This window comes from Chinchilla lanigera, unplaced genomic scaffold, assembly GCF_000276665.1.
Source record: "Chinchilla lanigera isolate Chin_1 unplaced genomic scaffold, ChiLan1.0 scaffold00045, whole genome shotgun sequence".
Taxonomy (NCBI): domain Eukaryota; kingdom Metazoa; phylum Chordata; class Mammalia; order Rodentia; family Chinchillidae; genus Chinchilla; species Chinchilla lanigera.
The window spans coordinates 7639276-7666826 of NW_004955446.1; the positions used below are offsets into that span (position 1 = coordinate 7639276).

Genomic DNA, 27551 nt, shown 5'->3' on the forward strand with positions numbered 1-27551 from the left:
CCTATTATTGACCCGCACTAAACATCTAGTAAATGGAGCTTTACCTCTAGCATTGATAGAACAGTATTCAACAGTAGTGTAAAGTAAAAAAAATAGTGTAAAGTAGCTATCTAGAGTCATCAGCCTATAGGTGATGCTGGTAAAGGTAGAGGAGATAGGACCATTCATAATTATTTTAAAAATTTTAATGAGCATATGAGAAATAGAAAAAAGAAGTCCTTAATTTGATAAAGAGTATAAAAAAGATAAAGAGAATATTGCAAAATGTGACTGAAGTAAATATTATTTCCAGTGGTAAAATATTGAAAGCTGTCCCATCCAGTTATCCCCATTGTTCCCCTGGTTGACACTGTACTAGAGTCACTAGTGTGCAGGTGGCAGTTGAGTTTACACAATAAAATCTTACAAAAGACCAAGGTAAAGAGGACAGAAAAAGAAAGAGCAACACCTGAAAAAACAAACAAACATGACAAGGAGTAGCCGAAGAGAGGAAGGAGAAAATGGAGAGGATATGAGCCTCTGAAGCCAGTTAAGTAAATTAAGAACAATGGTTTAGTCAGCTTTGTTGAATGTTACCAGCAAATTATGACAGGTAAGATAATGAGGAGATTATCACAAGAATGAGAGAGATGTGTGAATAAGTAATGAAAATAAAATTGATTGTTTTTAATCACATGGGCTATAAGGACTACAAATAGCCAAAATTTGAATTTGAAGGGGAAAAAAGATTGAAGCAAGTGTAAGGTGAAAGTTCTGATTTGTTTATCTTGGTGAGGTGGTGCTTTTAAAGTGAAAGAGACGAAGTTGGAACTGAGGCAGGAGAAAAGTTATACATAGGAGATAATCTGAGATTTCTGACGGTGCAGAAAGGGATTAACTTTTGAAGTGGGCAAGGATCATTTTTTCCCATGTAACAGGAGTGAAGAAGGAAAAAGGGCAAGTAGAAGCAAACGTTTTTGTAATTTTGTTGCTAACACAATGAGAATTCTAGTGAGTGGCTCCTAATTTTTCTTTGAACTAAAATAATTGATCACCTGTTTTGACTGAGTATGGTTATTTGTGGAGAATGGAGAAAGTCTGAAATAGCTGCAGAATATTGCAGAGAATACTGTACTTCTAAAATAGTGAAAAGTAAGACTGGTAGTTATTACTGAGAGCCCAGTTGAGATAAATGATCTTTTATAGTAACACCAGTCTGCACACTGTAAGATTTGCTTCACCTGTGTAGAAAAGACATTGGCCAGGTATTGGATGTGGGCAAGCCTTTGTCAAATCTTTTTTTTCTTGTAAATGTACTTATTGGAACACAAATGTGTTTACTAGTTGTCTACGATTGCCATCATGGTAAACAACAAAGATAAATATTTGGTCCTCAGCCCCTAACATTTTTACTGTTTTACCCTTTAGGCAAAATGTTTGCCATCCCCTATGTAGATCGACCTTGATACAGGTGCAGAAAAGGCACACATTTGTGGAGGTGGAGTCATTCAGGCTCGAGGTCTTCCTTGAGACATAGAAAGGGACAGCAAAAAAAGATACTGGCCTGTTGAAATTAGAAGTCAGGCTGGAGAGGAAAAGATGTGGACAGAAGGAACTGATAGAGGTTTTGTGGCTTATTCCATTGTCCTGAAAGTAATTCGGGAGAGAAGACAAAGGGATAAGACTGTTGTTTTCATAGATAATTGAAATGCGTGATTTCAAAGCTAGGAACAGTTGTAGGTGAGGACACACTGCCCTGATTATTGTAGCTGAGACTGTAGGGAACTGAAAGGCAGGTCCCTGTTGGTGCTGAAATTCCGTGGACTAAAGTAGAGCAGAAGACAGTAAGCCAAGTGGTTGTCTTTTCTTAATTTCTAGAAAGTGTTATGCTTAAGTCAAATGAATTGCTAACAGTCAATTTCTAAACTGAAAAAAATATGGGGAAAAGAGAGTTTGTTGCTTTGGTTTTGTCATTAGAACTTAACTTCTTAAATGTTTTTGATTATCAGACTGCAGATGTATTTAATTTTGAGGAAACAGTTTATAGTCATCATATGTCTCCAGTTGCCACCAAGCACTGTTTGGTAGCAGGTTTGTACATGTATTCTTTTGTTGTTTACCTGTCAAATGCTTTCTCTTTGTTCAAATCTAATTACCGGAGATGATCAGTATTTTTTTTACATATAAATATTATTTATATTTAGTTCAACAGATATGTGCAAGTCAGGCTTTATGCTAATGGCCAGGATTAAAAGATGAAAAAAAAACTATTTCGAGGATTTACCTTTAAATCACTAAATTTCCATACTTTTTCCATAACAAAATTTGGAAACTTTTCCAATTTGATTTAATAAAACAAGAAAGTTATTTCCATCTCTAAGATTGTGCTTGAAATGACGCAGTCACTTATACAAAATCACTTGCAACAAAAATCTTTTCATATGAGGAAGAAACAGCGTGTGGTCACTGTGATTGTATTGTTTCTGTGGCTGTCCATGAATTTCTTCACCCCTCAACATCAGGCAGCTCCTTTATCTGTTAGGAATTGGTCACTAACTTGTATTTGAGGTACATTTGGTCTGCGTCCAGAGCTTTTATAAATCTCTTACTGTACTTAAAACTGGAAATGTATCATTAACTTGGGAAACTAAGCTACTAAAATAAAATGATTTGATGTGGTAAAATGGCATAGAAGTGTAAGACACATTTAATTTCCCATATAAAACCGTAATTTTGATATTACACTTCAGTCCCTGACATATTCTTTGAGGGAGCCCAGGTGAAGGGTGCCAGGCCTCTCTCTAGTAGCCTTGTAACTTCCTGCAAATCTCTAGCTTAAAATGAAAAACAATGTTGTAGTAGAGTTCTCTTGCTACTGAAATGTAGTAACAACATAATTTTTCTAGTTATAAGCAGTAAAGGTTATTTGAAATATGTTTCTGGCACATGCATTTATATTTCTGAATGACTACTGTGAAATGTCATGATTTCTAGGTGGTGTGTTGTTTTCTTTTGCTGACAATTTATAGTAAAATTATATTAAACCATTTTTTTAATATAGTTGGTACTAGAAGACCCAAAGTACAACTTTGTGATTTAAAGTCTGGATCCTGTGTGCATACTTTACAGTATATTTTTTAAAAATTTGAAACAAGTACTACTTTGAGTAGACTATTCAGTAGAAAGAATCATTACTAACAATGTATTCTTTGTAAATGACATGACTGATGTATTTTATGCTAGTTGTTAAAAGTCAACAGGGAAAGAAAGATTCTTCTGTGCATTATTCTGACAAAATTGGACCATTGAGGAGACATTTATGTGAACAATGGCTGTAGGGAAAGTTCAAAGGAAATGAAAAATACAAGATCTAACTCAAAACCTTGTATTATCTCAACATTTAAAAGGATAAATTGCTATGGAAACTTATGTCAGTACAGTTGTCCCATGAACATTGTTTAAAGTTGTTCTGATGCTTTTAATATTGAAGTTAATTTTTGCTCAGTATAAATATTTTAGAAAAAATGCTGAAATACTTTGGAAAATGTATACTTTGGAAAAGTGAATAATTTAAATTATTCACTACCTTTTATTCTATATTATTTAATTCTGAACGATGAAGAGATTGAATATAATTCAAGAATATAGATTATTATTCATCTCTATAAAATATACATTATCAAGAAAATTTGGTGAGATGGGTACTAATTTTAATATTATTATGCATTTGTATTGGTGTAACCTAGGCAGATGAAAATTCCTGATTTGTATAGTTCATTTAGGTAAAACTGATTTCAACATTAAAATGTTGAAATCATTTATCCTATGAACCTGCGACTTGTGCTTTCTAGAAAAAGAAATTATGCAAATGCTATGATCAACAGTTCTTTTTTTTCATTATCACCTTATGAGAAATTGGAAAATATTTTTATTTCTTTAAGCTGTTTATGTGTTCCAATGGCTCTTTATTATAGAAATAAATAAGGTTGAATTATATGGATGGACTGACATAGGCTAACATCTAAATTTTTTCAGAAATCACTCCCTTGACCTTTCCAAGCAAAACTAGTTCTCACATTAGAATACCATGTGTTAAGCATATCACCTCAGAGTTCACATTAGCATTTGAACAGAAATTAATATAAACATAAAAAATGTTGAACATATCTAATTACTTTATAATACTTTCTTTAAAGTTAGGAAATGTTTCTGGAGCTTTATCTATTGATTTTTTCAAGTTTTTTTTTTGAGAATTTTCACACAGTTGTATTTGTGGGTCATAGTCAGGAAACATTGGCAGTTTCCTAGTCACCATGATATGACTATAGCTTGCAACTTCCAGGTAAAATATATCCATTTGGTTTTTAAATTAACATTAGTAGCTAATAATAAGCATGTTAAAGAGACTACATTTATAAAGATGCATATTTTAGCATACTTAATTACTAATTAGTCACTGAAAAAAGAAATACTGTTAGAGATTTTAATTCATATCACCCAAAGAACTCTTTGTTTACTTTAAAATCCTAATCTTAAAGATTTTAGGATTATCCATCTTAAAGATTTTAACCTTTGGAACAATGAGAAAACATGAAACTATGCAAATGTACTAGGAATACTAGTAAATCATTTTGCTATGTGACTTTTTGGACACAAAAGTATAGCACGATGTTAATTTTAAAATAGTTATTTTTTTCATTTGCTTTGCCCCAGAATTATTTTACAACTAATAGAAAATGTCCATGCATTCATTGATTTCAATTTATTGATATTTACTGGTTGCCTACCTTGTATTAGCCTTTGTACTAGGGCCACAGAGGTAACCAAACATTGGGAAGGTACCTATTTATTTATTTATTTTTTTATTTATCCCTGTAGCTCTGATGAAATAAATAAAAGTCTAAGAAGTTACTACCATATATTTTTGGTTAGATTCCCCACTCACTATGCAGTGAGAGTTGCAATCCTGGATTTAGAAAAAGCCCTAAGGTGGCCTGGTATTTTCTTTTTTCTTTCTTTCTTCTTTTTTTGAAGCTATCAATTTATGAGAGGAAAAAATCAATGATTAGAGGGTATCCTGAAGAATACATTTTTGGTGGGTGTAATACCAGAAAAGAAGGAAGCATCTAAATTTGGGGGGAATTGTTTGTTGGAGGGAAGTGTATTACATATTTATTTGCAGAGAGGAAAGTACCAGTAGTGAAAAGTAGGTGAAGATAAGAAGCAGAAGGAATGACTGATGCTGCATCACACTGAATAGACAGGAGGGGAGAGGTGTTCAGGTCTAGACAAACAGTTGACTCTGGAGTTGAGCCAGGGTAGGTACTGTGAGACTAAATAGAAGGCAGAAAGTGTGGGACTGAATATAGGTAAGTTTGTTGCTTTGGCAGAGAAGTTCAAGAATTACAAACTTAATGACCTCAATTTTGTTTTAATAGAGTAAGACTTGATACTGTCAAAAATATGGAAGTAAGGATGCAATTCTGAGGGAAGCTAGTGAAGATCTGTAGTAGGAGATTGAATGAGAGCGGGAGCTCATTAGGAACAGCTAGGTTTGCTGAGTGTGCTCAGTTTAATATGTAAACAATAGCTCTTCTGAGCCACACAAAGCACAACATCAGATTACGTAGAAGTAACAATTTTCAGTGTTTATAGAGCACACACTTGTGCCTGAAAACTGTTGAAATCATGAGTATCGGAGAGAAATCACAAAAAGTCCTGTAGGAGGGATTAACGTGTTAATATTATCACTTAGTTTAGACAGGCTGATCAGGCCCGCAGTCTCCCAAATGAGTGGCTGGCAAAGGGTTAAATAAAAGAGAAAAGTGGTATAATTTTAGGGCTCCAGGAGGATGAAAACCCTCTAACAGAATTAGAGATTCTGTGGGGGCTAAGACAAAGAACTTCTCTGGGTGGCCATATTTGGTTTTCAAACAAAAGAGAGGGATACTGAAGAAAGCATGGGAATCTGAGCGGGACCTTGGCAGTCTGTTCAAGGACTTCTCCAAGTATTATGTCATGTTAATTTAGGAGAACCATTAATCTCCAGGAAGGGCTTCACTGCAGGAGTGAGATTCCTGCAGCTACAGTCTTTATCTAGTTCATTGGGTTTGGAGGCAGGTGTTCTCAGCTGTGGCTTTGTGTTGTCCTTTGAGGCATCATGGCATCACAGGCCACTACAGGCCTCAGCCAGGACCAGTGGCTCAAAGAGGTTCACTTACTATGAATCTGCTGCCCATCTCTGGACAAGGGGCCGAGGCCTTGGACAGACTCACAAGTAAACATAGAAAGCCAGTTGGTTAATTTTAAATCCTGCTCAGAGCTGCTTCGTATGGTCTCCATCAAGGGATCAAGGACTCAATGAGGCAGAAGTGTACATGTCAAATAAGAAAATTTAAAAACTAGAAATAGGAAGCAATAACTTAAGATTATGGTACAATTTTGTGTGCATGTGTGCTGAGGATTGAACCCAGGGTCTCAGACATGTTTACCATGCACTCTGCCACTGAGTTGCATTATCAACCCCTATTTTGATATAAATGTTTTAATGAAAATCTGTGCCTGGATTTTTTTTTATGGTGCCAGCACTTCTCACAGGTTAGTCCCCCAAAGCTTCTATTAATAGTTTGCAGAATGTGTTGTTGAAATTTCTGATTTCTGAAGTATAGCAAGGTCTAGAGTATAGCAATAGAAAGGTTGACCAGAGAAGTATGAAGGTGAGGAGCTAGGTGCTCACTGTGGGTCCATGCTTGGATGGGTTTATATTCTAGTTGTGCTCCACTGGTTTTCTCCAGATCAAAGGGGAGCTGAGAGGCTTTCCATTCTTGGCATTCCTATAGGCATTTGGATCAGGACCAAATTGGGCCTAGTAACCAATAGTAAGAGTTGGATATGTGCAAATCTAAGCTGTTTCAGAAGAGATTTAAATTCTTGCTCCTCTCATAGAATTTCCTCAGTCAAAAACAAAGAAAACCAACCTGAGAATGGGACATACTAGCCTTCTGCTAAATATTCCTATTGGCTATCTTTGGTGGTAATCCGTAAAAAGAATCACAATTATAGCAATGAATAAACTCATAAAATTTAATGTAATGTCCTCTTGTTAGAGCATGAAAAACCCAAAGATTTAGAATATTGTAGAGGTCCTGAAAAGACATGATACCATGATTTGAACTGATTAGGAATACACAGAATATCTTCTTTCTTTCTTTAGGAGTAGCTTAGAAATCATAGATATATTTGCCTTTCTTTTTGCCTACTTAAAAGAAAATGAACATCAGTGTGTAATTTCTAGGAGACATTAAGTATAAATATTATTTAATTGGCAAAGAATGACTTGAGTACAAAAAATAATGAAAATATATTGTCCTCTTTTGCACCTTCCTTGGTTTTTTATATAAAAAGTTAAAACACCAAGATCACACAAACTGATTTTTTTTTTTAATTTGGCAGTGCTGGGGATTGAACTTAGCACTTCACATATACTAAGTATGAAGTTTGCCTCTGACCTATATCCCCAACCCAAAAAGTTTCTTAAAATGAAATTAGTTAAGTGACTGTCTAGACACCCTTTGTGTAATAACAATAAAAATGATGCAGTAGCAAACTTGCTAGAACCTTAGGGGAAAATATGCTCATGTTTCATGTAAATAAAAACAACATAAAGAGCAACACATTTTTTTCTTGTGATCTTAAACACAGAAAGTTATCTTTCCTTGTTATTTTTTCACATCTTTATGTGATTTTTGAGTGTTGAGTATTTGCTGAAAATGCAAAAGTACAACAATCCCATTGTACAAATACATTAGTGCTAATATAATGGAATGTCTGTAACCATAAGGCTAGAAGAGTGGGTGAGGGTAGTTTCTACCCTAGCAACATCTTGTCAGCATAACATTTATTTCTTAGTGCTGACAGTAGAGTAAATTTATGGGTTGTGAGGAGAGCATTAAAGTGTTTGATTTCTCTTGATCAACATAATGGAGAAAAGTCACAAGCTGCTGAATCAGGTAATGAAGATTATATAAATATTACATATGACAATGATAGTCTTTTTATGTTGAGGTTTTTATTTTGATTTGATTTGATTTGATTTTTTTTTTGTCTTTTTGAGACAGGGTCTCACTATGCAGTTCAGGCTGGGCTTGAGCTCACTTTGCAGCCCATGCTGGTCTCGAACTCACAACGATCCTCCTGCCTCAGCCTCCTGAGTGCTGGGATTACATGCATGTGCCACCACGCCCGGCTATGTGGAGGTTTTTAAACTGAAGGCAAACAATAAGTATACATTGACAAAGTATAAGTGTTAGGAATTTTTAAAGGCATGTTTTAATCACTGAAACAAAATACTTGATACCACTCGAAGGAGGACAGGCTTATTTTGGCTTACAGTTTCAGTGGCTATTGTCCATGGCTTGGTGGGAACGAGGCAGAAATGGCATGGAAGAAAGCTGTTCACCACATAGAAGTCAAGAAGTAAAGTGACAAAGGAAGATCCCTAGATGAGAATACACTCTGAAGTCACAACCCCAGTGACGTGCCCTTAACAGCCAGGTTCCACCTCTGAATGTGAGACTTATGGAGAATATTTTAGATCTAAATCCTAATAAGCATATACCATGAATCACTTTCTAAGGCACTTAACTTAAATTCAGATGTGTTTCTCCAAAATACAAGTGACAGTTGGGTAAAGGAGAAAGGGAGGTGAAGAAGGAGGTGTAAAAAGTGTAAGATGTATTATGTATGATGAATGTAATCATTATGTACTGCAAACATGTATGACAATTTCTTTTTCCTCCAAATTTTCAAAGAGAAACTCTTTTGGATTACCTTGATTTACTAATTTTTTTCCCCCAATGAGATCAACCATACAAATTCAATGCCACCTAGGAAGCCCCCATGAATTGCAGAAATTGTTAACATTATTACCATTTTTGTCAATGTAACAATGGCGATACAGGTGTCAACTGCATTCCCTGTAACAATGTGACTCAATTGCATTTTATAATAGAATATAATTCTCGAGTAAAAATTTCAATTAGACTTAATTATGGACTAGGAGTATATTAGGATGAGCTACATAAAACATGATCTTTTTTGAAATTCTTTTTAAATTAATCAAGTTATTAGAAATTGTTCTTTCTCAAGCTTTCTTATTTTGAAAGGGATATAAATTCTTATTGAGGCTGGAACAGTTATACTTTCTCTGCTAAACCTTTAAATTCTTTTTTTTTTTTTTTGGTTTTTCTCCAGTACCGGGAACCGAACTCACGACTTTGCGCTTGCCAGGCAGGCGCTTTTGCCGCTGAGCTAAATCCCCAGCCCCTTGCTAAACCTTTAGCAATAGGTAACATTAGTATTATTGATTTTTAGTTCACATAGAAATGGAAAAAGTATAAGGAATGAAAGAGTTTAACTTAAAATTTTAGTGTTAAGTTACGTATTTAATTCTATTTGATGGCACAGTTTACTTGCTGAAAAAATATACTTGGCAAAATCTTTTCCTATTGGCTTTCCTGTTTTCCTCTATTTTTATGATTCTCATTTCTATAGTTTCTCAAATTCAGATAATCTTAAAGTTTGGTTAATTTAAAATATAACCAATTTATACTTTTAAAAGCATTGCTGCCCCTTAATGTATTTAAATTAACATATCATTAAGCATTAAATGTTTTCTGAATATATGAAAAGATACACTCTTTTTCTTTGCAGCAAACACTGCTCATAATGGGAAAGTGAATGGCTTATGTTTTACAAGAGATGGTTTCAACTCCTAACTGTTGGTACAGATAATCAAATGAGACTCTGGAATAGTTCCAGTGGAGAAAACATACTAATAAGAGATTTTGAAGTACTTTTGTGGATATACAGTAAAAAATGGATCTGTGATATGTTTCTCTATGGATTTAACTCAGTTATTGCTTTTAAATCATAGCTGTTGTATTAAAAATACCTATTATCTCACTGTGTCCAAACAATCCACCCCTGCCACATTCCTTCCATTTAGTGAAGAATCATTTTTTTAGTGGTAGCATTCTATATAACTCAGGTATTTGGGGAAAGAACAAAAAAATCAAGAATTACTGATATAAATAAAAGTTACAAAGAGTTTAACTTACAGTATAAATGATTAACAAATAAAACCACAAATGATTATTATGCTAGCAAAACATAGTACTCTATTCAGTACTAGAAGAGGTATATTATGAAAATGTTAGCTTTTTGTTTTTAATTGTTTATTTGCAGTGCTGGGAATTATACCCAAGGCCTCAAGCATTCTGGGAAAGCACTCTACCACTGATTCACCACCCAACCTCAAAAAGCTAGATTCTCCCAGTGGACAGATTAATTCTAGTACTTGTGTATATGTATGCTGTGGTTCTTACCTGGTCTTCCTATGGTTTAGCAACTTTCTGAATAAGCTAGCAAAAGATAATAATTTGATGATAATACCAGCTATTACTTATTGGCAGCTTGCATGCAGATATAATACTGATAGTACTTAGCATACAATGTATGTGCTCAAACATATATTGTCTTATTTAATCATCACATCAACACTATGGTGGTAGCTTCTCTTATAATACTTATTTTACACAAGAGGAAAATGGAACAAAATGCTTATGTAACTTGCCTATATTTACACAACTAAAAAGCAAGCATGGGAACTCTAGTTCCCATAACATTGATTCTACCAGGGCCACCTTAAAGCTCATATATAGGTATTCATATTAATCATATTCCCTCATCTGTTCATCCTATCTCACTAACAACTCTTTAAAATATCCTGCCTCACTGTGATTATTAATACTAACAGAAAAGTGTTTATGTCTGCATTATTTCAGAGATTTATAATCACCATACTTTTCCCCCTATATGGGGGATGGAATCCATGGACTCACACCTGTTAGGCAAATGCTCCACCACTGAGCTCTGCCCTCAGCCCCACCCCGTCCTCATCTTTTTGAGACCACTCTCTATCAGTGGCTCAGGTTACCCACCCAGGCACTGTGACTTAAAAATTAGAGTGTTCCATTCATTATATTGTATGAGGTCTCTGAGGGGTCCTATGGTCCATCCCCTTCATTTTTTAAAGTAAATATTTATTGAGCACTTACTTATTTGCCAGGCAGATTTAGATAGCAGTGGACAAAGCACAGAAAAGGATAATCCTTGAGAATCTTCTCTTCCAAGAAAAGGATGAAACACATCATCAATTAATCAGTAGAAGGATAAATGGGTAAATTTTGTCACATAAGATGAGTACTATGAAGATAAGCAAAGCAACAAAAGCATAACAAATAGTGGGAAATACTAAAGTTGTTATTCTTCATGGCATAGTCAGAGTAGGCCTCACTGAGAAAGTTACATTTGTCAAAAAAAAAAAAAAAAAAAAAAGGGACTGACCCATCAGTTATTTGGGAGGGAGCACATTCCAGGTAGAGGAAGGGGAAAGTACAGACTGAAGTGGTACCATGCATGGGACACCCAAGGAACAGTGGGAGGCTCTTGCATTGGGATGTAGAGGGAATAACAGGATGGTTTAAGACACAGAAAGAACAGGCTACCAGAGCACACAGGCCCTGAAGCCACTAAAGGTTTTTGAGTGGAAAAATAGTCTGGGTGTATCAAGGCTTAATATGATAAATATAAGTAAATAGTACTGAATATGAATAAATTTTTAATAGGGTTTTGTTCCTTTTTTTCTCCTTTTTAAATGTAAAATATGCCCTATAGATTTTGGCAGTATGTCCATATTTGGAAGAGTGTATTTACAATGGATAATACATTTTTCAATGAATCTGATCAAACTAAAAGCCAATCATACAAAGATGACTGTGGTAGCTCAGAAATTGCCTACAAAAGACAATTAGAGGAAAGACTGGAGAGGTGCCCACAAGTGGTTATTCTAGTGGAAGCGTGCTATCTTTGTTTTCAAAGGGCTGTCAGAACGTGACACAAATTCTGCTCCTACCAAACTCCACTTCTCCTTAGTGATTGAGGAATTGGGGCAACTTTTAGACATTTTGTGCCCTCATTTGTAAATTGGGAATGTTGTCTAATAAACAAGTAATTATGGTGGTAAAATAGAAATATGCAAAAAGTAGTATTGCACCTGCTAATTGTAAGGCATACATCACAAATGGTGAACTATTGTTATAGCGTATTTTGTCTTATTAGCTGTATCTTGATTAGTTTGAAAGCAGGTGTTAAGCAGGTACTTAATACCTGCTTCTAGTATATGTATAATCCTAAATTATACACAAGTACTATTAGTCCATATATTAACTTTAATAAAGCTTAATTACTTGTTTGGGGATAGAAACAAAATAGAATTTTCATATTTTCTCTCACATATTAATAGATCATGTTACAAACTCTCTTGGTTTATGAGCTACACTCTGGAGGCCATTATTGTAAGAGATGCGGGAAAGTTCACAGAGAACCAGCTTTTAGCAGAAGAAAAGAAAAAATAGTCACAGTAGATATCCTGGTTTTACCATTTTAGTTCCTGGCACTATCATCTTGTCACTAATAGTCAGGAAAAGGGGAGTCTATCATTCATCTCTGTCATTTATGAAGCTGTTAAAACAAGCGCAGATCTTCTTAATTCTTTCTTTTTGTCATGTCTGCCCTTCCAGCCTCACTGCTGGGCTGTCTCTATTTAATTCCTCTACTATCCTTCTGACTGTGCTAAGTTTATCTCCCAGTGGAAGTCATTCACTGGTTCCTCCATGGTTTCGGGTCACTGAAACGAAATGCTCTGCTTGTGGCCTACCAGGCCCCCGTGAGCTGTGCCTTCTAGCTCTCCAGCTTTGTTTACTGCCCCTCTCCCATTTGTCCTTGTCTTCATCATTCAACCACAAGGAGGTCTTTCACTATTCATTCTATGCTCCCGTGCTCTTCCATCCTGCTGCACAAACTTATGCTTTTGCTTTAGAATGTTCTTCTTGCCAGCCTAGCAAGATTCATCTCCAGCACAACCTCTCTTTGACTCTTCTAATGTAGCCTAGATGTGCCCAGAATACCCTGTGCTCAACCTGTATTACAATGTATTGTGCACCGCAATGCCATGCAGTGGGTTTTGAATAGTGTAATCTCGATTCAAATTGATTCTATCATTTTACTAGCCAAGAGTCCTTGATGTAATTACTTAGCCTTTTTGAACATCCTCTTGCTGTAAAATTATGCTGCCTATCTAATAGTTTTGGTTTGAAGAAACACTGTATTATATTATCTGCTATAGCAAATGTTGACATCGAGTAAATACTATCTGAAATTAGTAATTATTATGCTGATCTCTATTTGACAGTAGAGTGAGTGTCTTGTATGGAATCTCTGTCAATTTAGATTTTAGTTAGTAACTTCAGTGTACATTTTTCTGAAACAACAAAAGGGACTCTGAGATAATGAGTTGGTTTTGTCATTATTCTATCCCAAGTCTACAAAATCGTCCTTGCCTATCAAAAACTTTTCAAAGCTTGCCTTCGGTACCACATTTAAGGCACCATGACCAACATTAGCCTGCTGTTACACACTTCCATAATAATCACGTGCAGCTTCCCACACACTGTTTTTTGTTGTAATTCTTAGTACATATTAATTGTACAAACAGATAGGTTTCACTGTGGTGTATACATACACGCATATATCATGATTTTATCCTGTCTGCTTTCCATCAAATATCTCTAGTTTTTCCCTGGTTTCCTCTGCTCTGTTTAGGCATCTTCTTTTCTTTGTTTTTTTCTTTACTTTTGAATTTCACATAAAAATGAAAACGTAATACTTATCTTTCTGTGTCTGAGTTATTTCACTTAACATCATGGCCTCCAGTTGCATCCAATTTCTTACTAATGATGTAATTTCATCTTCTTTGTTACTAATACTCCATATACATATTATATATATTATATATACTATATATATTTTATATATATATATCATACAGTATTTCTTTATCGGTTTGTCTGTGGAGGGGCACAGAGGCTGATTCCATAGTGTGTCTATTGTGCATACAGCCACAACACACATGGATATGCAGGTATTGCTTTTATATGCTAAATTAATTTCCTTCAGATAAACATCCAGGAGTACAATAGCTTGATTATGTAGTAGTTCTACTTTTAGCTTTTTGAAGAATTGTTTTCCATAGTGACTTTACTAATTTACATTCTCACCAATAGTCTAAAATAGTTCTGTTTTCCTCACATCCTTACTCTGTGTGTGTATGTGTGTGTGTGTATATGAGTGTGTGTGTGTGAATATGTGTTTGATTGTAGCCATTGTAGTTGGGGTGAGATGGAATCTCAATGTGGTTTGTTTTGCATTTCCTTGAGGGCTTAAAATATTGAGCATTTTTCCACATATTTTGTTGGTTATTTGTCCTTCTTTGGAGAAGTGTCTGTTGATATTATTTATCCATTTTGTTTAAATTACTTATACTTTTGATATTAAATCTTTTCCATTCTATATATATTCTGATACTACCCTCTGCCAGATGAGGTAAAGACTTTCTCCTACTCTATAAATTGTCGTTTTACTTTAGTGATTGTTTTCCTTTCTGTTCAAGGGATTTTTAATTTGATGTAATCCCTTTCGTCGATCCTTGCTCTTATTTCTTGGGCTACTAGATTCCTATTCAGAAAATTACTGCCTTTTACAATATCTTAAAAAGTTTTGTTGATGAAGTCTGTGCCTACACCTATTTCTTCAAGATTTCTACCTATTTTCTCATCCAGTAAATTTGGTGTTTCTCTTTTAATATTTAGATCTTTGGTGCGTTTTGACTTTAGTTTAGTGCATTGTGACAGACATGGGTCTAGTGTTAGTCTTTGGCATGTGGAAAGCCAGTTTTTGTAGCACCACTTATTAAAAAGACTATCTTCCAGTGAACATGTTTGGCTCCTTTGTCAAAGATAAGATGGCAGAGTGTGTTGGGAGTTGCATCTTAATCTTCTAATCTGTTCCACTGATCCTCGGGTCTGGTGTTTTTTTTTTTTTTTTGCCAGTACCATACTGATTTTATCACAATAGCTTTGTAGTATCATTTCAGATCAGACATTGTGATGCCCAGAATTGCCTTTGTTGTCCAGAATTGCTTTTTCTATTTTAGGTCCATTCTGTTTCCAAATGAATTTTAGTAATATTTTCTCTAATTCTGTGAGGTACGCTAATGGTATTTTGATTGGGGTTGCATTAAACCTATATTTATTTTGGGAACAGAGCCATATTCACTATGTTGGTTCTTCCTATCCACAAAACCCAGCCCACATGGGAAATACTACGAAGAACCAACAAATGAGATCTCACAAATGAAAAGCTGTTACAGAACAAAAGAAATCACCAACAGAGTGAAAAGACAGAGTAGGAAAAATTATAGCCGTTGTCCCTCAGACAAAAGACATATCTAGAACATGTAAAGAATGAAAAAGCTCAGGTACCCCCAATTTAAAGACCCTATCCAAAAATGGGCATCTGAGGTGAATGTACACTTTTCAGATTAAGAAATACAAATGGCAAATAGATACATAAAAAAATGTTCATCATCATCAGACATTTGAGAGATAAAAATTAAAACTACACTGAGATTCCATCTCACCCCAGAAAGAATAGCTATCATCAAGAAATCAACCAATAACAAATGCTGGAGGAGCTGTGAGGAAACAGGAACTTTTGTCCACTGTTAGTGGGAGTGTAGACTGATATAACAACTGTAGAAGTCAGTGTGGAGATTCCCCAGTAAACGAGGATTAGAGGTTCTATTTGACCCAGTTATTTCCCTTCTTCCTGGAAGAATTAAAAACATCATACCACAGCAATATATGTACACATGTGTTTACAGCAGCAGAACTTGTAATTACTAGATCTTGGAAAAAACCCACATAAATGCCCATCAACCAAGGAATGGATAAAAAAAGATGTGCTTTTAAAAACATAATGGAGTACTACTCAGCTGTAAAGAAGGACAAACCTGATACTTTTATAGGTAAATGGATGCAATTTAAGACCATACTCATAAGTGAAATAAATAAGACTCACATGTGTAAACATTGTGTTGTCTCCCTAGTATGAGAAACTGAACATGTAAATCAGATCCAAAATGTATAATAGATATTGTGAATTGGGACAAAACTGTTCAAAAGAAAAGAGAAACTGTGATGGGGGAAAGGGGAAAGGAAGGAAGGGAAAAGGAAAAAAATATATATATATACACACAAGATAGTTAAGATAGTTATACAGCCATTTTCTTAGTTCATTGAAATGAAAGGTTTATGCTAATATTGTTTGGACAATATTCAATGGCTATGTCTTTTTTTGTTGTTTTTGTTTTTTTGAGACAGGGTCACACTATTCAGTTTAGGCTGGCTTTGAGCTCACTTTGTAGCCCAGGCTGGCCTCAAACTTGCAACGATCCTCCCGCCTCAGCCTCCCAAGTGCTGGGATTATAGGGCTGTGCCAACCATGCCCAGTTTATATCTTGTACTCTGAATGAAGATAGCAATACACAAGGTATTAATTACTGTTACTCTCCTACTAACCTGTTTGAAACTCTGTTTTATTGTCATTTTCATTTTTTCTCTTTAAAATTTAAAAAATGTTTCACCAATGTTTTTTGTAGTAGTGTCAAACTTTCGGTTTTTCATTAATGTCTTTCACTCATTTGGGGTTGATTTTTGTATCAGGTGAGAGTTATGAGTCTATTTTCTGTCTTCTGCATGTGGGTTTCCAGTTTTCCCAGATCCATTTGTTGAAGACACTGTGTTTCCTCCCATATAAATTTTTGACTCTTGTATTAAGAATCAGGTGGCTGTAGATGTGTGAGTTTATTTCTGGGTCCTGAATTATATTCCATCGGTATGTGTCTGCTTTTATGCCAGTGCCAGCACAGGCTACTTTTTATGGTGAGCATTTGTATTTGTAAAATGCTGATGGTGTGAGCACTTAGTGCACTGTAGAGCCCTTCCTGCCTTAGTCCTTATCTGAACTTCATTTGCATCACAGGTGATTTGATCATGGTGATGATTTAGAAAGATTAATATGTCATTCAATGGCAAGATGAATTGGAGGAGGAAAGACTAAGGAGAAAGGTTAAAGTTAGGAAGCCAGTTCTGCATTGAAACCTGTTCAACATGTTCCAATTTGCATTTGGGAAGGAGTAGTGTAGTGCACTGGGTGTAGGTTTTGTGGATGAGTGACAAACAAATGTGAATAAAGGCATAACAGTCCAGCAGTTCATAATTTTTCCAGGGGGAGCAGAGAAGTGCTAGTTGAGAAGTATTTTGTGTTTTGTTTCCATTTCCTCCAAATAATTCTACAAATTATGTATATATAGAGTCAGTAGATACAATGTTAAACTTTTCAACATTTGTTGGAATTAAAAAGTTTAGGCACTTAGTGACTATGTCCCAGGTGCTCTCAGATGCATTATTTTACTTGCTTTTTCACAATAACTCTATGATAAGTTAATGCTATTTCCATTTAACAGATTAGGATAATGAGATCATTACTCATACTGCACCCAAAAAATAAGTTTTAAAACCCATGTCTATTGAATGTGTAAGTGTAATGTTTAACCCACTTATATCAGTACTTCTGGGGTACCTAACTGCTTGTGATCTTTTCTGTTAAACATTAAATGGATAAGTCAAGTCTAGTACCTACAGTTTATCATGTATTTCCATTTGGGGCTCAGTGTTTCTATTTGTGTATATACACACATACCTCCACCCGACCATTAGAAAAAAAGAAAAAGGCAAATTACCATTTAAAATCTAAGAGTAGCCACGGAAGAACATTTTGGTGATTTACGTAGTGGTAATTCCTCAATGGTTAGTTACTGGTTTCAGTTATCAGCAAGAAGTAAACCTGTTCCTTTCTTTAATTCAAAACTTCTCAGACTTTGCTCCACATACAGATTGCCTGAGGATTTTGTAGAAATAAAAATTGTTCATCAGTAATATTGGGATGAGGCCTGGAAGACACGCAGGTTTCATCCTCTGAGCCTATAGACTACCTCTTTTATGTGCAAGTGCAGCATTTTAATTTTTGTCCCATTTATATAATTATTTACCTAAATTTGAAATTACAGTATACACAGTATTATTATGTTCTGTCCTTTTGTAATACTTAGCCTCTATCCTTATTTCCTGCACAGTTTTCATAACATGATTTCTTTAAAACTAAAGTTAACATAACATTGGGAATACACATGCATTCTCAGTTGTTTGCCTTTTTTAAAATTTTATTTTATTTTACTTTATTTTTGAGACAAGGTCTCACTATGCAGTTCAGGCTGGCCTTGAACTCACTTTGTAGCCCAGGCTGGTCTCAAACTCACAACGATCCTCCTGCCTCAGCCTCCCGAGTGCTGGGATTACAGGCGTGCACCACCACCCTGGGCAGTTGTTTGCCTTTTTAGATAATGCAGACCTTTTAGATAATTCCTCTGGGCTGTTTATGCTGTTTAGTTATTTCCTGAACATTACTTACAGGAACAGTTATTCCATCAAGGGGGAAGAATACCTGTATTGTTCACTGCATACAGTTCTGTAAGATAAAAAGTGTTCTAGAAATGGACCTTGGTATTGACTGCACAACACTGTGAATGAACCTAATGCCACTGAACTGTGCTCCTAAACGTGGTTAAGATGGACATTTTATGTTGTTTAGCTCAATTAAATTTTTAATGAAAAGAATAAGAAGTTATTTATGATCCACTCCCTCCCCTCAAAGAATATCTGTATTTTATTCCATAAGAAACTCTTTGCCCTTTTAGGAGAAATTACTAAATTATAATGCTACAAAAATGTTTGTGCCAGTATTGAATATCTTATTTTTCTTAAAAATTTGTCCGACCAGGGACTGGGGATGTAGTTCAGTGATAGAGTACTTGCTTAGGTTCAATTCCTAGCACCTCTTATTTTTTTTTTTACCAAACAGTCTAAAATGATTCTTTAAGATTGCCTTAATTTACACTTTTATTTCAGATAAGATTGACATATCAACATTTGCCATTGTGTCTTGTCCACTGTATTTCCTCTGATATAAAATGTACATTCATGACATTGGCTCTTGTTTCTGTTAAGATATCAAACATTTTGTTTTAGTTTGATATCTAGAAGATTCTAATCTTTTGTAATTAAATAAGTTTTTATTGTTACATTTAACTGCTTTGTCAGATATACGTTGTAGATTTTAGTATGGCATAAAAATAAAACATTTTCCTGAATGTCAAAATCTGAACAGAAGAGATGGCAATAGCACTTAAAAAAAATTCACACTGGTGCTGAAGCTGCTAGTAGGTTACTAATAAAAACTGGAACACATCTGCAGATAAAATGATCTGCAGTATTTCAAATAAAATGGCAGGGGTGTAAAACCAACAAAATCAAGAGAGTTAAAATACAGACCCCCAGGAAATACATACGAAAGAATGGCAGTCTTAGAATTTCAAGTCCGTATTATACTGTCTGATTTAGTTTTGGAACTGGAGTTCATGAGTAAATGTCTATCCTTTAAAATGAAAGTATTTTTTTGAAACTGGATTTTAAACTTCTTTAACAACTTTCTTATTCATATGGCTTTTAGCTAGTGCAGAGGAAAGACAGTTGAGCTTCTAGCATTAACTTCATGGGCTGACCTGCAACTGGTGGGTCACACCATTTCCAAACCCGGAGCCCAGCATAACCATGAATGTGTTAGCGGTTTCACACATTCTGGGTAAAACTCCAAACAAGGGGTAATTAATTAAATAAAAATATAAGTGCATCCCAATAGTCTTTACACATTCTGTCGTTATCCCCTAAGTGGCAACTTAAAAAAATAAGTATGGTTATTCAAATTTCAAACAAATCTTTTTCATCAAGATTCCCAAATGGTTTATTGCATGTATTTCCTCCACAAATAAAACTAATACTAAGTTTTGTCAGGAGATCTAAGTGAGTTATATCCCTTATATATGAATTCATCTGAATCACTGTGTCTGGAATCTGTTCATCATAAAACTCAGGTCTGGCACATAATTCCTTTTTGTCATCCTCTGCTGTGTGTCCCTCCTGTAAGACTCCAGAACAGAAGCCATAATGGCTAGCACAACACAGCAGTCACTGTCATCCACCAAAAGAAAATAATGAACTTATTTGATGTCATACTCATTTGGATGATTTACTAGTAATTAGTGTTGCTACTTCTTTTTAAAAGGCAACCATTTCAAATGACAAGATATATCAGGCTAGTAGAAAAAAGTTGAAACAAAACCTTCTCTTTGATTTTACAAAGACATGTAGAGAAGAGAAGGTAAGTATATCGGATTTGTTCTAATCAGGTCTTGGAATTAACAAAATTTCTTTCTCACAAAGATGAATCTGGCTCATCATAGAAAGAAGTTCTTTCAAGTCTGCTGCTAAACTTGTTTCTCTTTGAGAAAGTCAATTTCAAGGCATGATAGTGCAAGAAGTTTTTTATTTATAGAACATTTATAGACTACCTATGCTTAGTCTCTAATTTCCAATTTATTTTAAAGACCAGAAACTACACTGGTGAAGTTTCATTTTTCCTAAATTTACCAGTACATCCATAAATCGCACCAGAATTAGGACAATTTGGTTATCTTAATGATTCTGTTGTGAACCTGCACAGTGCATCTGAAGGTGAGAACCACTGACACGTTCTGTGCACAAGGACTTTCCTCTTGGGAGCCGAGGTATCAGAGAAAGCAGTCCCCCGCTAGATTGAGTCCTCAACAATCTCTCAATAAGCAATTACAAAAAACAGTCCTAGGTGGAGAATTTTTATCTATTCAGTTAAATCTGGGAGGTCTCAGTGCTCCTGGGGTCCTCACCAGGATGTGTCATGGGTAGTGTATGCTTTGAATGTGAGAATTCACTATTAGATGGCTCTGTAGAGTCGATCAAATTTTTATAATCACTGTCATCTGATTCTTTGCCACAGTCTCCAGCTGCTCCTTGAGAAGGAAGGTCTGCTCCACTTCCAGGACACTTGAGTCCGGCACTGGTGGAAGCGTAACTGAAAGAGCCCACGGCTTGAGGTTGAGGCATAAAAACACTCCTTTCCATGTGAGGATGGTTCAGAGTACTTTCTTGATTGATTGAGTGAAAATCAGAACAAGGAGGAGGGGGATCAGAGGGTTCTGCATCTGCAAACATATATCTACCTTCAGCCACAAACTGAGAATAGGCATCCGAGGGCTGAATACTGGTGCCAGACTTTCAAATGGCATCTGTCTGCTTAACAGAGCCTGCTGCAGTCTTCTTTCTTGTTCATTTTTCCTCTGAGTGATTTGTCTTCTTCATTTATTCACTTCTGCCTGACCAGATTCAACAACTCGCTCACTCCTTTCTCCATCTGCATACACTGCCTGTACGTCCTCCTGAAGTGCATTATAAACCTGATAGATTGCTCTGTTGTCTTTCATTACTCCATCCTTGTCAAAAAAGTCAGTGCCATGTTCTTTAATAACTTTGGTCTAACTCTGAGAAGTATTTGGCACTGAAGACACTTTGTACTCTTGTGGGCTAGCATTGCCTAGATTGGGGGAAGTAAGTGATGTCCTTTGATTATACCTGTGATTTGGTCTAAAGGGAACATACTCTAAAGCATGAGCGGAATTGTGGGTGGTGGAGATGAAGCAGAAGAGAAGGAAGATGAGGCTGGGCACACCCAGGATGCGGGTGAGCTGCTTAAGGATAACCTTATCACATCTGTTGCTGTGTGTTTCTCCACAATCTGTACCATCCAATAACTTTCTTTCTATGATCTTTAAGAATTCTGTCCAGACTTTCTCTATTAACTTAACCTGCACAGTCATAAAAACTGAAACGTTTTGACCAAGGTTGATGGTTATGGATTTCAATTACTGGCAGAAAGTCTGTGTTGCTAATTTATGAGTCGCTGATGCTAAAGCTTTCCTCTTGTCTTACCTCTCCCAGCAAAAACCCTTTGTGGTCCACGTTGCTGTTGGCACTGTGGAAACACAGAGCCCTGAAGTTGTAGCCTGAAACTGAAGCCGCCATGATGGAAATCTGAAGATTCTAATCTTTGAAGGAAGTATTTCTTTCAATCTTTGTCTTTTTAAGTCAGATTTAACAAATGAGTAATTTTTAAATTTTAATCCCCTATAAACTGTGAAAAAGTTTGTAACAACAGTAAAAAAGGATTGAAATTCACTGTTTCCTGTGGCTGCAGTTCAGAATTCGTTTTTGTACCATATGGTAGCACATGATCGCTGTTTATACACTTTACTCAGGAGAACAGATAACTATACTTAAGGGACATTATAAAAGTGTTGACTGCTGGGTGTTTCAGTCTAATTTCCAGGTAAGAATGATACTTATGGGAATTTAAAATGTTTATGTAGCTACCTTCCAGATTGGTAATATTTAAAAGTAAATTGTGGTTTCATTCTGCAGGGTTATATTTTTAATGCACATGTCACTGGAATTTATTTAATAGAGAATGCTATAGCATTGATTTTAGATAGTGTAGGATATATATATGGCTCAAGATAACATTGTGCAACTGGGATAAACTTTCTGTCTTTCATGTATGGGTTCCATTTAGTCATTGAAAATCTCAGGTGAAATAAAATATTTTCTCTTGGGTAAAAAAAATTAAATATAGGTATTTAATCTCAATGTAGTGTATCCTGGTTTATGTAGATGTGGTATGTCTGACATTTTATTTTTTCCCTTTTGTCTATCAATGGCTGATAAAATTATGATGCTGAGTTAATGCAACTCATAAATTCCTGTGGCTTTCATTTGTTTAGCATTCCATTCTATCTCATATTATCAATGGAACAGGTGTTTTTTGTAATAATTTCTTATTTTTATTGGTACATATTTATGGTATACAATGGTTATATTCACCATAGGGAGTTGTTATATGTATGACATTTCTCAATTCCTTTTATAAACCCCATCCAACCCCACTCTCCCCCTCCCTGCATCTCTTGAACACTTTCTGCTGTGTGTGTGTTTGTGTATTTGTGTATATGTGTATATATGCAAGTATATGTATTATTCTTACATATGTCTGTAGTACATGATAATCGCATTCCTCATAGGTACTTGGCACATGTACACAGGGCTTCACGACCTTCCCCTCTGAATCTCATTTCCCTCCCCTCTCTCTTTGTCTTGGTTTTGGAACAGGCTTTTGTGAAAGAATGTTTGCACATATTACCTCTTGTATGCCTTTAAATAAGTCTTAGCAAGATATTTGTTATTTCCTCTGTTCTGTAGATAAGGAAAATGAAATTCATGAAAGTTAAATAATGATAGAATGAAAATTATGGATTATTAGCGCTTTACCAGGGACTTTATCAGCTGGGAAAATACCTGTCCTTTCATTTATTAATATCAGTTACTGAATTTGTTTCAGACATTGGGCTATAAGATATATAGGCCTGATTTTTGTAGCCAGTATACACTGGCATGACAATATTATTAAAATATTCAGATCTTTACATATCCTACTGACTGCTAAGTAGCTGCTGTATCAGTCTCCCTCAAGTGATCTCCAGCTCAGAGCCTGCCCTAAAATTCTTAGATCCCACCTAAAAGGGAACCTCCAGGACCCTGTTCCAACTCTGTGGTGAATATCTCTTCTGATTAGTCATTGTCCTCATGTACTAGTTGTTAAATATTTTCAGTGTTGTTTCCAGGGAAAAAACATGAAAGAACAGGAGAGGTTACTTAACTTGCTCCAGATGTACAAATAGTTACTGACAAAACATGATTCTATATTCAGACATTCTTAAAATTTAACCCTCACTTAAAGTTACAGCCAAAATTTTCACCAAGGTATTCTGACTAAAATGATTGCTCTCTAATAGGTCAAAGTTTCCTGTCTTTTGTGCCTGAAATGGACTGAAAATATGGCAAGATACTGATTCCTCTCTGTCCCTGTAATTGCTGGGACAGCCAGAGACCTGGGGCCGCTTGTCTCCTGTGAAATGCCATTTCTATATGTGCTATGAAGTCAGAGTTTAATCACTGCACTACATCAGAAAGTTCCCGGTTCTTCTCCCATTTCACATATTGTTATTCTGAAAATATTTATAAATTTCAAAAGTAAGAATATAGTACTTTTGCATCTGTTTAGTAGCAGACTATCTTTGCAAGGTACATATTATATAAAATTCAGTATCTGAAAAGAAAATTATACTAATTCCATCCTAAATATAAAAATCTGACATGACAATAATTATAGTAATAGATTACAAGCTATTGGCTAAAACTGAAATCCATAAAACTATGCTCATATAAATTAAAAATTTGTGAGGAATGGGATACTGCATTTACATACCCTCAGAGTACTGCCCTATAAAATATGTACAAAGATTAATTTTACCTTGAAGAAGCCTGGAATATATTACCTTCAATAATGATTAAAATTAACATCCCAGTTATGAGGCATGACTTCTATCATATTGCTTGCAAACTTACATCATCCAGTTTTAATCATGAAGAAATGTGAGATAAGCCAAATTTGAAAGACTTTCTGCTAAATAACTAGTGTGTGTTTTGAAATTGTCAAGGACAAGAACGCCCCAAAGAGACCATAGAACTCTTCTCACATGAAGACGTGAATCATGACAACTGTAATTAGTATTTTCTACTTCAGTGAAGGTAAAGGTAAAGAAAAAAAGACTACGAAGTTTTTTATAGGACAACTATATTAAATTATCTATCAAGCTTTCAAAGTAAAACAGAAATCTAGAATAAATGGTTACACTAATTGTGAATAACGCACAGTATATTCAGAGGTTTAGTGTTCTTGAGTTTTCCTGTAAAGGTGAGATGCGTATGCAAGATAATTTGTGAGTAAGTTACATTCCAATTCAGAACTGACACACTAAGTAGAGGCAGCAGATATTCCATAGATGTTCAAGGAAGAGCTTGCAATAGGCAGCACACTTCAGGTAGAATGGGTAACAAAGAGCACTTGGAGTGATTTGAATTGAACTTTGAAGTTTTGGGGACAGATGCAGGGGCTTGTATGGGAAATTGGACTTTACAAAAATCTCAAAATTTAAGTTACAAGTACTGTACAAAGATATTTTTTATTCTCATGAATGATAAAAAGTCATCACCATGAGGTCCTACTGCCTTTGGTTAGGCTACTGTATGTTACTTGTAAAAAAGGACACTTTCATATATAAAATAAAATGAAGGTGGATGTGGTGGCATACACCTGTAATCCCACCACTTGGGAGGCTGAGGCAGGAGGATTGTGAGTTCAAGGCCAGTCTGGGCTACATAGTGAGTGCAAGGTCAGCCTTGAGACCCTATATGAAAATCCCCACCAGTCAGATTCCTATTGATATATTACTGCTAACTCTTTCTTTCCTTTTTTCTTTCTGGTACTGGGACTTAAACACAGGGTCTTGCACATTCTTTGCCATCTACAAGCACCCTACCATACTCCAGCCCTTTTAAAATTTTTTCTGAGATTTAATTCTCTAACTTGCCCAAGCTGACCAAGAACTTATGATTCTCTAGTCTCCATCTCTCCAGTAGCTGGGATGAACAGGTGTGCACCATAACACTCGGCCACTACCATCCCATTCTTAAACCCCATTCAAGATTTATCCAATTGTCTCAATAATGTTCTTGATAGCAAATGGGCCCAGCTAAAGATCACATATACAGAGCTTCACTAAACAAGATGGTAGGAATTCAACAATGATTGTTCTATTCCATATTGTTGTCTTCAAATTAGTTGTTCAGATTACCAGATAAAAGCATGCAAAACTGGTCAAAACATTAAGAATTAACTGTTCCTTTCAATAAACCAATAGACATCAGCAGCACAATTATTCCACTTATCCTTGTATATACATATATATCTTTTCCTTTCTTCTTTCTTTCTTTTCTCTTTTCCCTCATCCTATTTATCCCATTTCTTTCCATTTCACAATATATATTGTACCTTTTGGGTTATATTTACTTTTTCAGGTTCTTACAATTAGGGAGACAATACAATCTATTAAGCACTGTTAATCACTCCCGTTCATCTAAATTTCTATGACACAAAAAGTATAATATCTAAAGCAATGTTCACATAATTTTCAAGTCAGAAATACTAATAATGTAGCTAAAAGCACCTTAAGATAATTGTAACCCAAGTCATAGCAAAAACAAAGCATCTTAAATGGAGGTGGAAGAAAGTTATCAATAAAGCAAATTTAATGTTATAAAAACATTTTTCACATATTTCAGTCCTTTATGAAAATATAACTGTGTCAAAAAACACATGAAATAAAATTTCTGTGTGGTAGTAGATAGTATCTAGCAGCTATTAACAAAATATATTTCATACCTTAACTGGCAACTACTATGGATTATTACACTGAAAAGCTTGTGAATTGTTTTCTTTTGACTCTACTCCAAATGAAAGAAATAAAAAACACATGTTGATAAATCTTCAGGCAGTTAGCCAGATGCTATATAAGTGTGTCCAGATTTTATCTCATGTATAATTTGATTTATTATGGTTTGATTAGTTTTAGCATACAGCTGCTTTTGATGACTGAATACTATAGTTTAATATTGTCAAATAGTTTAGCTTAGCCATTTAATTTGCGTTATTACTTAATTACATATCCAGCTTTTTGGGATTTACTGTATATATTAAATCAAATTCATAGCACTGTGAGCCATGTTAAGAAGTTTAACAATCATTTACCAAATGAAAATACTAAGAATAAATATGAAGTAAATCTACTATGACTTTTTTAGAAAAAAGAATATTAGGATAAAACTAAATTGCTTATCATGAAGATAATTTGTGACTCTGATGGTTTATTTCCTTTTTATGTAATTATACTGATAGTCTGAACTCCCCATCTAAAAGAACTTTTATAGGAGAAATTAATCAAAAGAAATAGAAAGTAAAGTAGAGATACACAGGAACAAAGTTGAGCTTGATATTTAATTCTTAGAGCTATAAAACTTTTAAAAATTAACTATTCATATGCTTTAACTTTAAGAAAGTATTCATTCTCATACTAATATAAAGTAGCATATGCTAAGGTTATTTTCATAAAAACTTAGTTTGAAAGATGCCTATGAATATAGGTAGAATTATGCACATGACCACAATACAAATTCCCGTAATGAAGTCTGTCTGCACAAGAACCTATTCCTTAGGTATATGTTTACAGTTTCACTCCTGTTCAAAAATATTTTCATCTCAATTATTAAATAAATGACTAATGCAGTTTCCCATGGAAGCAATGTAGCATAGTACAAGATGAAATACACACATACAGGTATGTAAAACCGGGTTTGAATCTTGCCATTTATGACCCAGCTGTGCCAACATTATCCTGGTAGAAGTTTACGATCTTTCCACATGTCAGAACTGTTAAAGCTAATTTGTTTGTAGGTTCCCTCTCAAATTTACCTTCCCTTACTTTTTTCAATAAAATAAAAAAACTATTGTTATTTTCTATTATTTTGTTACTCAGTTTTGTTTTACTTTTTTCAATTAATTAAAATTTTAAAGAACAAATTAACCTTCTCCATCAACTAAGACATACTCCCTTA

General features: G+C 34.9%; 2 pseudogenes; one reads left to right on the forward strand and one right to left on the reverse strand.

The window, feature by feature from the left end:
• Positions 1-1639: 1639 nt before the first annotated feature.
• LOC102012481 overlaps positions 1640-27551 on the forward strand; it is a 55389-nt pseudogene continuing 29477 nt past the window's right edge.
• On the reverse strand, positions 20781-22019 carry LOC102005318 (annotated as a pseudogene).